Consider the following 13,175-nt stretch of genomic DNA (forward strand, 5'->3'; position numbering starts at 1 on the left):
ATCATGCATGGCATGGACAAAATATTATGCAAGAGTCGTATAAATGTAAAGTATTTTGATCGAGTTGTGTATGGTGTCCGACAATACCATGTGTTGAAATATATTGTCTAACATTTTCCATCAGATTGGACGGATAACCACAGTTACCCCTTTCGTACACAGAAAACTGTCATTTTTGAAAGAAAAAAACTCTAGCAGTCTAGTACTAAGTATATGACTTCAATAAACTCTAGAGACTCGTCAATAGCACATCCTAAGAGACTTTGACCTTTGTTGTGCATTCAAAATGAACTTCCCTCTCAAGACGTTCCATCGGTCGTAACATAACATGTGGTTACCACCGTTGTGTCAACAAAATTCAAGGTGGTACATCGCAAAAAAAAAAAATTCAAGGTGGTAGCCCAAATTAAATGAAATAACATCCCAATCAAAACATCACCTTTCGAAAAAAAAATAACCCTACCATATAGTACCTCATCAATGGAAGGGAAGTCACTCTAGTCCACCCCATGACACCATGGTGATAGCAGCGGCCTAGCTATAAGGGTTGGTCACGACAAAGCTAGAGCAACCACCTTGTTGGCTAGCAAGTAGTTCGACTGCGACACACACACACAGAGAGTGCGTCCATTTGGTTATGTGTTGGTTATGGTGTTTGTCTGCCCAATGATGGTGATTCAATGTAAAATTAAATCTTTGGATGCACGTCTCCTGCGGCCGGAGATAGCACTTTGTGGACTTTGCCGTGACTTGTCCCATGGACCATCTGAGATGGCGGTCATTCTGCCTGAACCGTCTGAGATGGCAGTCAACATAGCCCGCCAACTGAAACAGAATGGAATAGCTTCGTGTCTGGCTTTTGTCCGGCACCACAACCTGTTGGACTGCAACAATGATGCAGCCTTTTAATCAAAGGCCCATGAGCTATGTCGGACGATCGTCGGATGCCAAAACGTAGTAATTAGTATGTGTAGCAGAGTTGAAAACAGAAAGATGCGAGAAGAACAATTCTGAAGAAACCCATTTCTTTGCTGACTGTTTCCCTCTTTGCCGAATGCTAAATACTCCCTCTGTGCAGTAATGTAAGATGTTTTAGACATGGATACGCGTAATGTAAGATGTTTCAGGCTGCAGCACGGAAACGACATGTTCCAAGATGAAGCCTTTCCCGACCTCGCATTAGCACGTCTCCTTGCTGCAGCCTTGTCTTGTTAGTTTCATGTCGTTTCCGTGGTTGTCCTATGACGGCTTGTGATCCAGACGTGTGCTGCAGCCTTGTCTTGTTGGCTTCATGTCGTTTCCGTGGCTGTCCTCCGACTCCCTCCCAACCCTAACTCGCCCCCGCGCGGCGGCGCTGCGCCGCCGCCGGGGCGCCCATCTCCACCCGCCACTCCAGCCCCTCCCCGGCATGCTCCTCTCCGCCGCCACTGCCGGGAACATCGCCAGGAAAAGCTTGGGCGGTGTGGTGGCGGCGGCGGACGTCCTCCTGGTGGCGCCAGTTGATGGTGACGACGGCGCTCGTCCTCTCTTCCCGCGGCGTCGGTGCAGCGAAGGGTCGGCGGCCACAGCGAATTCGGTGGCCCACTAGTGGAGAAGAGGCCTTTTGCCGCGGGTGGTAAGCCCCTTTTGTCGCGGGCGGCCAGCCGCGACAACGGAGGCGTGATAAAAGGTCTACCTTTTGTCGCGGGTCTCTTACCACCCGCGACATATGGTCGACCACGTGGCAGACGCGGGGCGCGCAGTGGACAGACCCTTTTGTCGCGGGCGGTATTACCACCCGCGGCAAAAGGTCCTCGACATGGCGCTCCCAGAAACCTGCTGCTTTAGGGTTTGAGGGATGCAGCCCCCCACCCCGCCCCCCGCCACCGCCCCCTTTTATTCGAAATAAAAGTTGCATATATTTATACGCTACTAGAAGTTGTACACACGTTCATTTATATATAGATTGATCAACCAAATATTGGAAACAAAAGTCGATTCCCCTTACATATATATATACATGAGCTCACGACTACCGGGACTAATTAAACTTTGAGAGAGGGAGAGCGCCTATTTGGACTAAACAAGCCGTTGTTGTCTATTACTTCTCTAAGCAAAACTCCCGCCACTTCCTCCGCAATTCCTAGTAGGTGTTCCTTTGGTTCGAGTGTGTCCCGCATGTAGTCGACCTATATAGGAAAATGAGATGATGAGTATGACTATATCAATGTTGATAACGAAATATTGACGAAAATAAATAAAGTTGTGAATGTTATTGCTTACGTTGAATTTATTATTGTTCTGCTTCTCGGTGGTTAACATGCGAATGAACTCGCAAACGTAGTATCCACATAGATTCGTCCCTTGTGGCTGCTGGGCGCACGGTACGATAGTAAATGTTAGCTTCTCCGCCCGGGTACCCTTAATGTTTTTCTTGAAAGCTTTCCAAGTCCTGCCAGGCAAAAGAATGATTGAATGAGTGGATAATTAATTGATATCTCACGAAAGATATAGCGCGGCGATGAAGGAAATTACACTTGAAGCAACTTCTGCAGGTCGCGGAACCCGTCCAGGCCTCTACTCATTGGGTCCCTTACTTCAACTATTCCCTTATCAAGTTGAATGTCTAGTAGAATCCGAGTGGAAGCTGCACATGTTTATGTATATACGTCAGGAATTACACTTAACATCGAGTAAGCAAAACTGAATGTGCATAAAAGATCATTAAGACTCTCACTCGTAGTTGTAAGGAAACGAGTATTGAATCACAGAAATTTTGCTCCCCAAAAACCTTAGTAGGTTTCCCCCCGTATCTAACGCGCTATGCTTTACCGTTTGAACATGTACTTTATCTGGGTCAACAAACCCAATATTGATAATATTATTACTTTTGCATTCACTGATCTTCAGTCTGCATAAGAGAACACATAAGATATAATGAGTATATGCAATGAAAACGAACATGAACTGAATGAAAATGAATTTAGATGTAGTTAACAACTTACAAGCAATAGCAGCTCATGAGAGATTTGTCGAGGGCTTCTAAATTGAATAAGCTGTCGAGTTCATTCATCTCAATATGGATCTCCTCCTTTCGGTAGTAATATTCACGTGGGATCTTCGCCACGATGTACTTTTGGTTCTCCTTGCACGCATCAAGGTACCACTGATGCAAATTCCGCATATGCGTTGGCATTTTATCCAGCCGCTCTCTACTGACCAAGTCGGCCCCGTAGACAAATGTAGGAGCTATGTCAGCAAAGGGTAGTGCAACATCTGCGGCACTCAGCAATTCCTCCACGGTACAGGACATCGAAGCCGCTAGCGCCTCAGCTTCTTCCATATTGAAACCTTCACCATGTTCCCGGTACAGCTTGGGAACACAAACACTTTGAGTGCTGGGATCGATTGTTTGGCCTGTTCTCCGAGCTGGGAAACTTCCTTTCTTTTTTTGCCTTTTGTCGTTTGCTTGGGCGCCTTGAGGGGTGCACTTGTCTTCTTCCCGGCTGATGATTTGCTCGTGCTAGCACTATCCTTCTCCTTAGCCTTGCCATCCTCCTTCTTCTTAGCCTCGTCATCCTCCTTCTTCTTCTTAGCCTCGTCATCCTCCTTCTTCTTCTTAGCCTTGTCATCAATTACCCTCGCAAGGTGGCGTGTATAGTCATCCTTTTTCTCGTGCAAGTCATATTGCGATGGTGTGTTCGAAAAGAAGTAGCATATGCTATTTGCTTCTCGGTGTATGGCTGCGGCGGCTGGAGGTTTTGGCTTATGGAAATGATCATAGTTGTGTTTCGCAACAGCGGCCGCATTTTGCTCGACAGTAAGATCCCAAGGACGGGGGGGAGGAACCTTTGGTACTCTTGGGAGGGGCGACAACTTGCGGGTAGGACTCTTGAAACGCTTCCGGCCGGGTGCATACCGAGTCTTAGTGGGCGGAGGCGGCGGCGCTGGAGATGGAGATGGACTACGGATGTCGTGGTCGACGTCGTACCCATGGGGTGATGGTGTCGACATGTGATCAGTAGGAGGAGGTGATGGTGGCCTGCGATCACCTGGAGGAGGTGATGGTGATGGTGGCCTGCGATCACCTGGAGGAGGTGATGGTGACCTGGGACGGCGGGTACTAGGGGCTACCCGGACTGGCAGCTTGATGTTCTTCTTTTCCCGAGAGAATGATTTCTCCCGGCACCTCTCGGAGTGTAACCCCCATCACCTCCGGGGATATCGAGCTGCAATGTCTCCCACGACGGTACAAGCCGAATCCACCCCGACACGAGCATAGCCGGCTAGAATCTCATTGCCATGCCATGTTGCCGGCTCACCTTCAGCTCCAAATGCGGGTAAGACATAGCCGACCGCCACCTTAACGGATACGTTCCCGAACACGTCATGGAGATCACAAGGTGTTTGCTCCTTGATTCCATCCATGGGGTCGCCGGGACCGCCATCTATCATCTTCAAAGGCGGTGCCACCTCCGAGTCGGCAACGCTGCTCGTCTCGCTGCTGAGATATGCCGGCGGTATTATCCGGCTGGCGCTGTCCTTTTAGTTCATTTATCTCCAGTGCTGTCTTGCTGAATCTCCCGCTGCTGCTGGTCAAGTCGGCGTTGGAACTCGGCCATCCGGTCATTCTGCACCTGCAGCTCGCGTTGTTTAGCTCTCGCTCGGCTTCTATAAGTCTCCGTGTCGGCCGGAAACCCAAGCGACCACGGAACACTAGGGCCGAAGCCTCTTGTTTGTCCTCCCTTCTCGGGATTACCGAGGACAAGCGTCAGCAAGTCTTTCTCTCTATCGGGAGCAAACTTTAGTTTTCCCGACTTTATTTCTGTCGTCACTTCAATCCATTTTTCCCTGGGTACCCTAACCCTGCTTGTCACTTTCAACAATGTTCCCTGTCTTCATGTCATACTCACGGCCATGCGTGAGGAACCAATTTCGAGCCCTAATGTCCCATCCTTCTCGCGTGGGTTCGGAGTGATCCCATTCCGCTCCATCTCAGCCTCTTGTGCATCCCACTTAGGCATGGCTACTTCGTAGCCCCCTCGCCCCGTATGATGGTGATATTTCTTCTCGCTTGCATTCTTCTGGTTTTTCTTGGACGGGTTCACAGCCTCCTCCGATTCTTTGTACTTCACAAATTCTTCCCAATTATGCTCCTGCTTCGATAGATAGTTCTCGAATACTGGAGGCTTCTTCTCGGCCTTATAAGTTGCCCATAACCGGTTCTTATACGCCGGGAAAAGTTCCCCCATCTTCTTAAGAGCCCATTTCTTCACTAGCGCCCTCTGCTTAGCATTCTCAGACTCCGATCCCAGATCTGGCAAAGTGAAATGTGCCATGAGGTCATCAAAAAGTGTGTTTTTGTACCTATCGGCAACCTGATTTTCGGACGTCTTGTTCCATTCTCTAATAGTGATCGGGAGAGAATCCCTAACCAGAACTCCGCACTGATTTTTAAATTTCGTTACGACAAGCGAGGGTGCCACGGGTTGGCCTTCCGGTGATATAGCTTCAATTGTGAAGTGGTCTTTTTTGGTCAACTTATTTGCCGGGCCTCGTTTGTCCAACTTATCTTCGGAGGCCTAAGAGAATAAAAATTAATTAATTTATATACATATGTACATATATAATTCCATTAATGCATCTATACTAATCGTATACCTCGTTATCACCGGAGCCGTCGGCTTCTCCATCACCGGAGCCGTCGGCTTCTCCAGCACCGGAGCCGCCGGCTTCTCCATGATCACCGGAGCCGCCGGCTTCTCCATGATCACCGGAGCCGCCGTCTTCTCCATGATCACCGGAGCCGCCGGCTTCTCCATCACCATCGCGGATTATGTTCGCGAAAATGTCTTCTGTTCCAAGTCCCGTTCGAATGGATCCATTGTTTCGCAAAAAATTAAATCGATAAGTACATGTTCTAACCCAAACCAAACCCTAACCCTAGCTAACCAAAAACTAAACTAACCCTAGAGGGAGAGAAGAGGGGAGTTGCGGCGTCGGTGGTTTCGCGAGAGGAGAGAGAGGTGTTTGCGAGAGGGAGAGGGCTGGTGTCGGCGTCGGTTGTTCGCGAGAGGGAGAGAAGAGAGGGAGTTGCGGCGTCGATGGTTTTCGCGAGAGGGAGAGAAGAGAGGAGTTGCGGCGTCGGTGATTTTCGCGAGAGGGGAGAGATGTGTTGGCGAGAGGGAGAGGCGCGCCGGTGTCGGCGTCGGTTGTTCGCGAAGGGAGAGAACGAGGGAGTTGCGGCGTCGATGGTTTTCGCGAGAGGGCGAGAAAAGAGGGAGTTGCGGCATCGGTGTCGGCGTCGGTACTATACTAACTATATACTAACTATATACAAGATAACTAGCTATACTAACTATATACAAGATAAAATATACAAAATAAACTAACTATTTAACCATATACAAAATAACTATAAACTAACTATTTAACAATATACAAAATCACTAACTATTTAACCATTAACTAATTACATAAAACTAATAATAACAAAATAACCAATTTAACAAAAAAAAAGGCCAAGGCTGGCGCCGGTACTGGCACTACCTGAGGCGGCCGAGGCGGCGCACGAGGGAGGCGGCGGCGCATGAGGGAGGCGGCGGCGCACGAGGGAGGCGGCGGCCGAGGGCGAGCGAGAGGGCTCGGCGGGCGCGGCGGCCCCGAGCGGCCGCGATCGATCGAGAGAGGAGGGAGCGGCGGCGCGGCGCGGCGGCCCCGGCGCGCGCGGCGAGCGGCGCGGCGGCGCACGAGCGGCGGAGGCTCGACGAGGAGGCGCCGGAGGAGGTCGAGGCGGCGACGGCGGCGCGACGGAAAATTTCGGCAGCCTGGCGGCGTGATTTCGCTAAGTGTTGGCCTCCGGGTGTCGCAGGTGGAGGCACCGCCCGCGGCGCCCAGGTTATATACCTACCCCCCTTTTATCGCGGGTCGTGGCACGACCCGCGATAAAGGCCCCCTATCGCGGCTCGTGCCACCACCCGCGATAAAGGGAGGCCTCTATCGCGGGTCGTGGCTCGACCCGCGACAAAGGGGTAGGAGGAGATGGCTGATCCGTGGCACAGCCCATCCAACGGCTCGGCCGTTTGAATCCAACGGCCTAGAGCCGTTGGATGGGTTGTGCCACGGATCAGCCATCTCCCCTCTTCACCCCTTTTTTTTCTATTTTAACTTAATAAAACTATTATTTCAATAACTTTTGAATGGTAACTCAAATACAAAAGTTTTATATATGAAAATTGATCAGAAAAATCCAATGAACATGAATATGACATCCATATAACTATTTGCATCTCGCATCATGTCAAACGTTTCACCGCTTCCACGTTCCTCGCCCCGCCGACGCCGGCGTGCGACGTGTAGCCACCGCTACCACGTGCCTCGCCCCGCCGACGCCAGCGTGCGACGTATAGCCACCGCTTACACGTGCCATGCCCCGCGTGCTCTATATAGAGCGACGAGTGCGGGCGCAACCACACGTCGCCACCGCCTCCGCTCATTCATCTCCGGGATGCCTCCACGTCGTCGAGGGGCGTCCGGTTTCCGTGGCGTTCGAGTGCGTCCGAGCGGTAGATTCACCGCCGAGATACGCGCCGGTGGCTTCCGCCTCACCCTCGGCACGTACAACACGCCGGAGGAGGCGGCGCGCGCTTACGACGCGGCGGCGTGGCGCTTTCGGCGGCTAGGGCACGACATGAACTTCCCGGATGTTGAATCGCTAGAGGAGGTGGAGTTCCTCGCGCCACCGCCGTGCCTCGTCAACGACGAGGACCGTCGCCGGCATCGCCAGGTGCAGCGCAGGATCGCCATCGCCGAGCGCGACGAGCAGTTGATGCGCCAGTGGAGGGCGCGGTCCCCCGACGCGTTCTTTGCTAACCTTAGGGCACAACGCAGGTCCAACGGGCGCCACCGTCGGGCCGTCGCCGCCTTCGAGCTCGAGAACCCGAATACAACTTGGACCGAAAACGACCCTCGGTGGGATGACATTTGGACGGAGACAACCTCCGACGACGAGTAGAGACTAGACTAGTAATTTATCTATTTTATTGTAATTTCAATAAAGTCGTTGTCGGTTCTATTTGTTTAAATTTAGTTTATAAAGTCGTTGTCGGTTGTTTTTGTTCAATAAAGTGGTTGACACGAAATTTATTACGATTGAGCTGAAATTAAAGTACGAGCTCAAGCGAAAAATAAGATACATGGCCGGATTCGAATGTTGGAGCCATTCAATCATAGTCGTGCCTAGTCCTATAATATTCGCCACTTGTAGTCATCAAAGTCGCCGACGTCATCGTCGCTAGCATCGGGGTCGCGGTTGTCGAACCTCGGCGGATGACCACGCGTGGGGCTGGGATTGAGGGTAGCGCGGGCGGGGGCCACGATAGGCCATGACGCTGCGGAGAGTCCGGCCGCGCCACCACATCCGACGGCCGGCCTCGTTCAAGTTCGAAGGAGGCGGGCCATCCTCCTCGTACACGGCAACCGCCCTCTCACGCCGATTGATGAAGAAGCTGTCCCAAGTCGGGCTGTAGTCGGGATGCCACCGGGGATTCCTCCGCTGCTCGGGCGTGAGCTCGAAATAGTAGTGGTTTGTGATGGCCATCTCGCGTGGCACACCTACGGGGATAGGAGGGACCGGTACGCCTCCGGCGCTCGGCAACCGGCCGGTCGGGACGCGGTAGCCGGGCGGGCAGGGGTAGTTCAAGGCGCAAAGCGCCTCCGCCTCCCGGGGTGTTAGACATACGATGGAAGCCATGGGAGAGAGTGATGAGGTTTGCGAGATATGAGTCCAAGGCCTACATATATATAGTGGAAAAATGGCGGGAATGCGGGAAGAAAATAGGCGGGAACGAAGAGGCGCGCGAAACTTTCATCCCGGGTGGAGGCTCAAACCGGGACAAAAGGCTGGGGAGGCTTATCTAGGAGGGCCTTATCGCGGGGGGATGATGTGTGGGTAACCTTTTGTCACGGTTGGTGGCTGCAACCGGGACTAAAGCTGTCGGCGAGGATAAGGATGTGTCGGTAACCTTTTGTCACGGTTGGTGGTTGCAACCGGGACTAAAGCTGTCGGCGAGGATAAGGAAGCGTGGGTGGACGCAATGCTCGATGAGATAAAGCATGTAGCACACGACGCCCTGTCGAAGGAACAAGACAAAGTAGAAGCGGTGCCGTGCCTATAAAAGGAGCATCAATACGCCTTGCCAAGCAGATCAACAAGCCAAACACGGTTTCATTCCCATGGATGAAGGAAAGGGTTGGGAAATCTCCCGTGGCGCAGCTTCTCGAAGATGTCGTTGGTGCACACGCCCTACGGCATCTTCGGAAGCTGCTCCTCGGAAAAATTTCTTTTTCCTCTAACGGTGTTGGGGAAAGGGTTCTCATTATTACATAAATGTAGAGATTGTCTTGGGAACTATATATGAAGAATACATTATTACATCGCCATCTAGTGTTGTGATCTTCTACGCCGTAGCCATGGAGAATCTTCATCATTTAGTAAGATGCTTGGGTCAATTTTCACCGTGAAGGGCGGAATTTCTTTAAACTTATTATAATCTTCTGACATGTCTGTCTTCTCATCCACTCCCACAATGTTTCTTTTCCCCGAAAGAACTATGTGGCGCTTTGGCTCCTCGGTTGATGTATTCTTTTGTTGATTTCTTTTTCTTGATTTGCTAGACATGTCCTTCATGTAGAAAACTTGAGCCACCTCGCTGGCTAGGACAAATGGCTCGTCCGAGTACGCAAGATTGTTGGGATCCATTGTTATCATACCGTACTTATCGTCAATATGTATACCGCGTGAGCTTCACCCATTTGCACCGAAACAAAGGGACCTTAAAAGTGGGACCATAGTCAAGTTCCCATATCTCCTCTATGTATCCATAATATGTGGTGGTCTGCCCATTCTCGTCTTTTGCATCGAAGCGGACACCGCTGTTTTGGTTGGTGCTCTTTTTATCTTGGTCCATCGTGTAAAATGTATTCCCATTTATCTCGTACCCTTGGAATGTACATATGTTTGAAGATGGTAACCTGGCCAACAAGTACAGCTGCTCCACGGCGAGATGGGTCATTAATGAGATGTCTTTGCAACCAACTGCCGAAGGTATTCATGTGTTCACGTGTAATCAAGGACTCGGGCTGGACCGGGTTTATTTCTCGTAAAGTATTCTTATGTTTCTCGATGTACGGAACCACCAAGATGGAATTGTATAGAACTGTGTAGTGTGCTTGATTGAAAGAAATCTTGTCCCTGCACACCCTTGATTTCCTTCCTAGTGTGCCTTTTCCAGTCAGCCTCCCCTCATACCGAGATTCGGGAACACCAATCGGCTTAAGGTCGGGAAGAAAGTCAACACAAAACTCAATGACCTCCTCGGTTCCATAGCCCTTTGAGATACTTCCTTCCGGCCTAGCTCGGTTATGAACATATTTCTTTAAGACTCCCATGAACCTCTCGAAGGGGAACATATTGTGTAGCAATACGGGACCGAGAATTCTAATCTCTTCAACTAGGTGAACGAGGAGGTGCGTCATAATATTGAAGAAGGATGGTGGGAACAACAACTCGAAGTCGACAAGACATTCGACCACATCTTCCTATAATCCCGACAAAGTTTACGGATCCATTACCTTCGAGAAATTGCGTTGAGGAATGCACATATCTTCACAATGGCTAGTCGAACATTTTACGGTAGAAGTCCCCTCAATGCAACCGGAAGCAATTGTGTCATAAGCACGTGGCAGTCATGGGACTTCGGGTTACGGAATTTTTTCTCCTTCATATTTACTATCCCCTTTATATTCGACGAGAAACCAGACGGAACCTTGATGCTGAATAGGGCTTCAAAAAAGATCTCCTTCTCTTGTTTGGTAAGAGCGTAGGCGGCGGGCCCTTCAAACTTCCCTGGATGCTTGCCGTCTCGTCCTTTATGATGTTTACGGTCCTCACGTGCTTACGTTGTATCTTTTGACTTCCCATACACGCCCGAGAAAACCTAGAATATTCACACAAAGATTCTTGGTCGGGTGCATCACGTCGATTGCGGAGCGCACTTCCGGGGCTTTCCAATATTCTAGCTCCCAAAATATAGATTTCTTCTTCCACATGGGCGCGTGTCCGTCGGCGTCTTTCGGAACAGAGTTGATTGCTCGGACCCTTTCCAAAGATAACATTTAAATCCTTGACCATGTCAAATATATCGACACCACTACGGGGACGAGGCTTCGGACGGCGGTCCGCCTCGCCATCGAAATGCTTGCCTTTTTTCCTTAAGGGATGCTTGCGCGGAAGGAAACGACGATTGAACGGGTACACAACTTTTACGCTTTTTTCCAAATATTTACTTTCGGTCTCATCTAAACAGTGTGTGCATGCATTGTATCCTTTGTTCGTCCGTCCTAAAATGTTACGCGAGAGCGGAGCCAATCATTGATGGTTACGAATAGCAACGCTCGTAGGTTAAATTCTTGCTCGGTGTGCTCATCCCACACACGTACACCTGGTTTGGCCCACAACTCCAAAAGTTCATCGACTAATGGCCTTAGGTACACGTCAATGTCGTTGCCCGGTTGCTTTGGGCCTTGGATAAGCAACGGCATCATAATGAACTTCCGCTTCATGCACAACCAAGGAGGAAGGTTGTAGATACATAGAGTCACGGGCCGAGTGCTTTGTGATTGCAGCTCTGCTCCCCAAAGGATTCATGCCATCTGTACTTAGACCAAAGTATAAGTTCCTTGCCTCACCTGCAAAATCCGGGAACTCTCTCCCGATGTTTCTTCACTGCCGACCATCAGCGGGGTGCCTCAACATCGCGTCTTTCTTACGTTCTTCCATGTGCCATCGCAACAATGGGCATGCTCTTTGTTTCTGAACAAACGTTTCAACCGTGGTATTATTGGAGCATACCACATCACCTTCGCGAGAACCCTCTTCCTGGGTGGCTCGCCCTCAACATCACCGAGGGTCATCTTTTCGATCTTATACCGCAATGCACCACATATCGGACATTTATTCAAATTCTCGTACTTCTCACCGCGGTAGAGGATACAATCATTAATGCATGCATGTATCTTACGCACATCTAATCCTAGAGGGCAGACAAGCTTCTTTGCTTCATATGTACTGACGGGCAATTCATTATTTCTTGGAAACAGACTTCTTTAATATTATCATCAATTTCTCAAATCCCGAGTCGGTCACACCGACCTCTGCCTTCCATTTCAGCAATTCCAATATGCTACCCAGCTTTCTATGCCCATCTTCACAACACTGGGTACAACAATTTGTGGTGGTCCTCTAACATCTTGTCGAGCTGCAACCTCTCCTTATCAGTGCCACGGTCTCTTCTTGCATCGAAATGGCCCGACGAAGATCATCATCAACGGGATCATCGATGCCTGTTCTTCACCTCCTTCTTCTTCATTGTCGTCCATTGCGGTATCATCGCATTCGAGAGAACATAGATCGGTGCTGGTCATCATTATCTTCTTCTTCATCGCCGTCTTCCATCATAACCCCTTCTTCTCCGTGCTTGGTCCAAACATTATAGCTGGACATGAATCCAAACCGAAGCGGTGGCTCTTAATGTCTCTTGAGCAAGAGTAATCCTTCTCGTTCTTACATTTTAGACATGGACAGCACATAAAACCTTGCTTCGACTTGTTGGCCTCGGCCACAAGCGAGGAAAGAATTCACGTCCTCTCGAAAGCGGGAGCACATCGGTTACCAGTACATCCATGGATGACTCATACTGCATCATAAGTACAATTATATATGTATCGGATGCAATCACCTTTCTAAAATTAGTATTGTATGGACTATGTATATATATATATATATATATATATATATATATATATATATATATACGAGAAAATAGTGGCTAACCTTTTAGGATCGAAAAGAGGAGAAATCTTATCAACTAAAATCAAGTGGCATCCCTCTTACAAGCATTCCATCAAACACCTCTTGTGCACATGTAGAAAAAATGAGCTAGCATACACCTCCACCTTCACCACCAAGGAAAAAATAAGGTGGGGGGGGCTGGCTGCGTGTCTATATATAGCCATGGCCCTTTGGTCGCGGGCCGTATTACAACCCGCGACAAAAGGGGTGCCGACAGGAAGCCCGGCACTCGAGACACCTTTTGTCGCGGGTCGGGAATACGGCCCGCGACGGCGGGCGCGACAAA

The sequence above is a fragment of the Lolium rigidum genome, chromosome 2, assembly GCF_022539505.1.
Source record: "Lolium rigidum isolate FL_2022 chromosome 2, APGP_CSIRO_Lrig_0.1, whole genome shotgun sequence".
NCBI lineage: Eukaryota > Viridiplantae > Streptophyta > Magnoliopsida > Poales > Poaceae > Lolium > Lolium rigidum.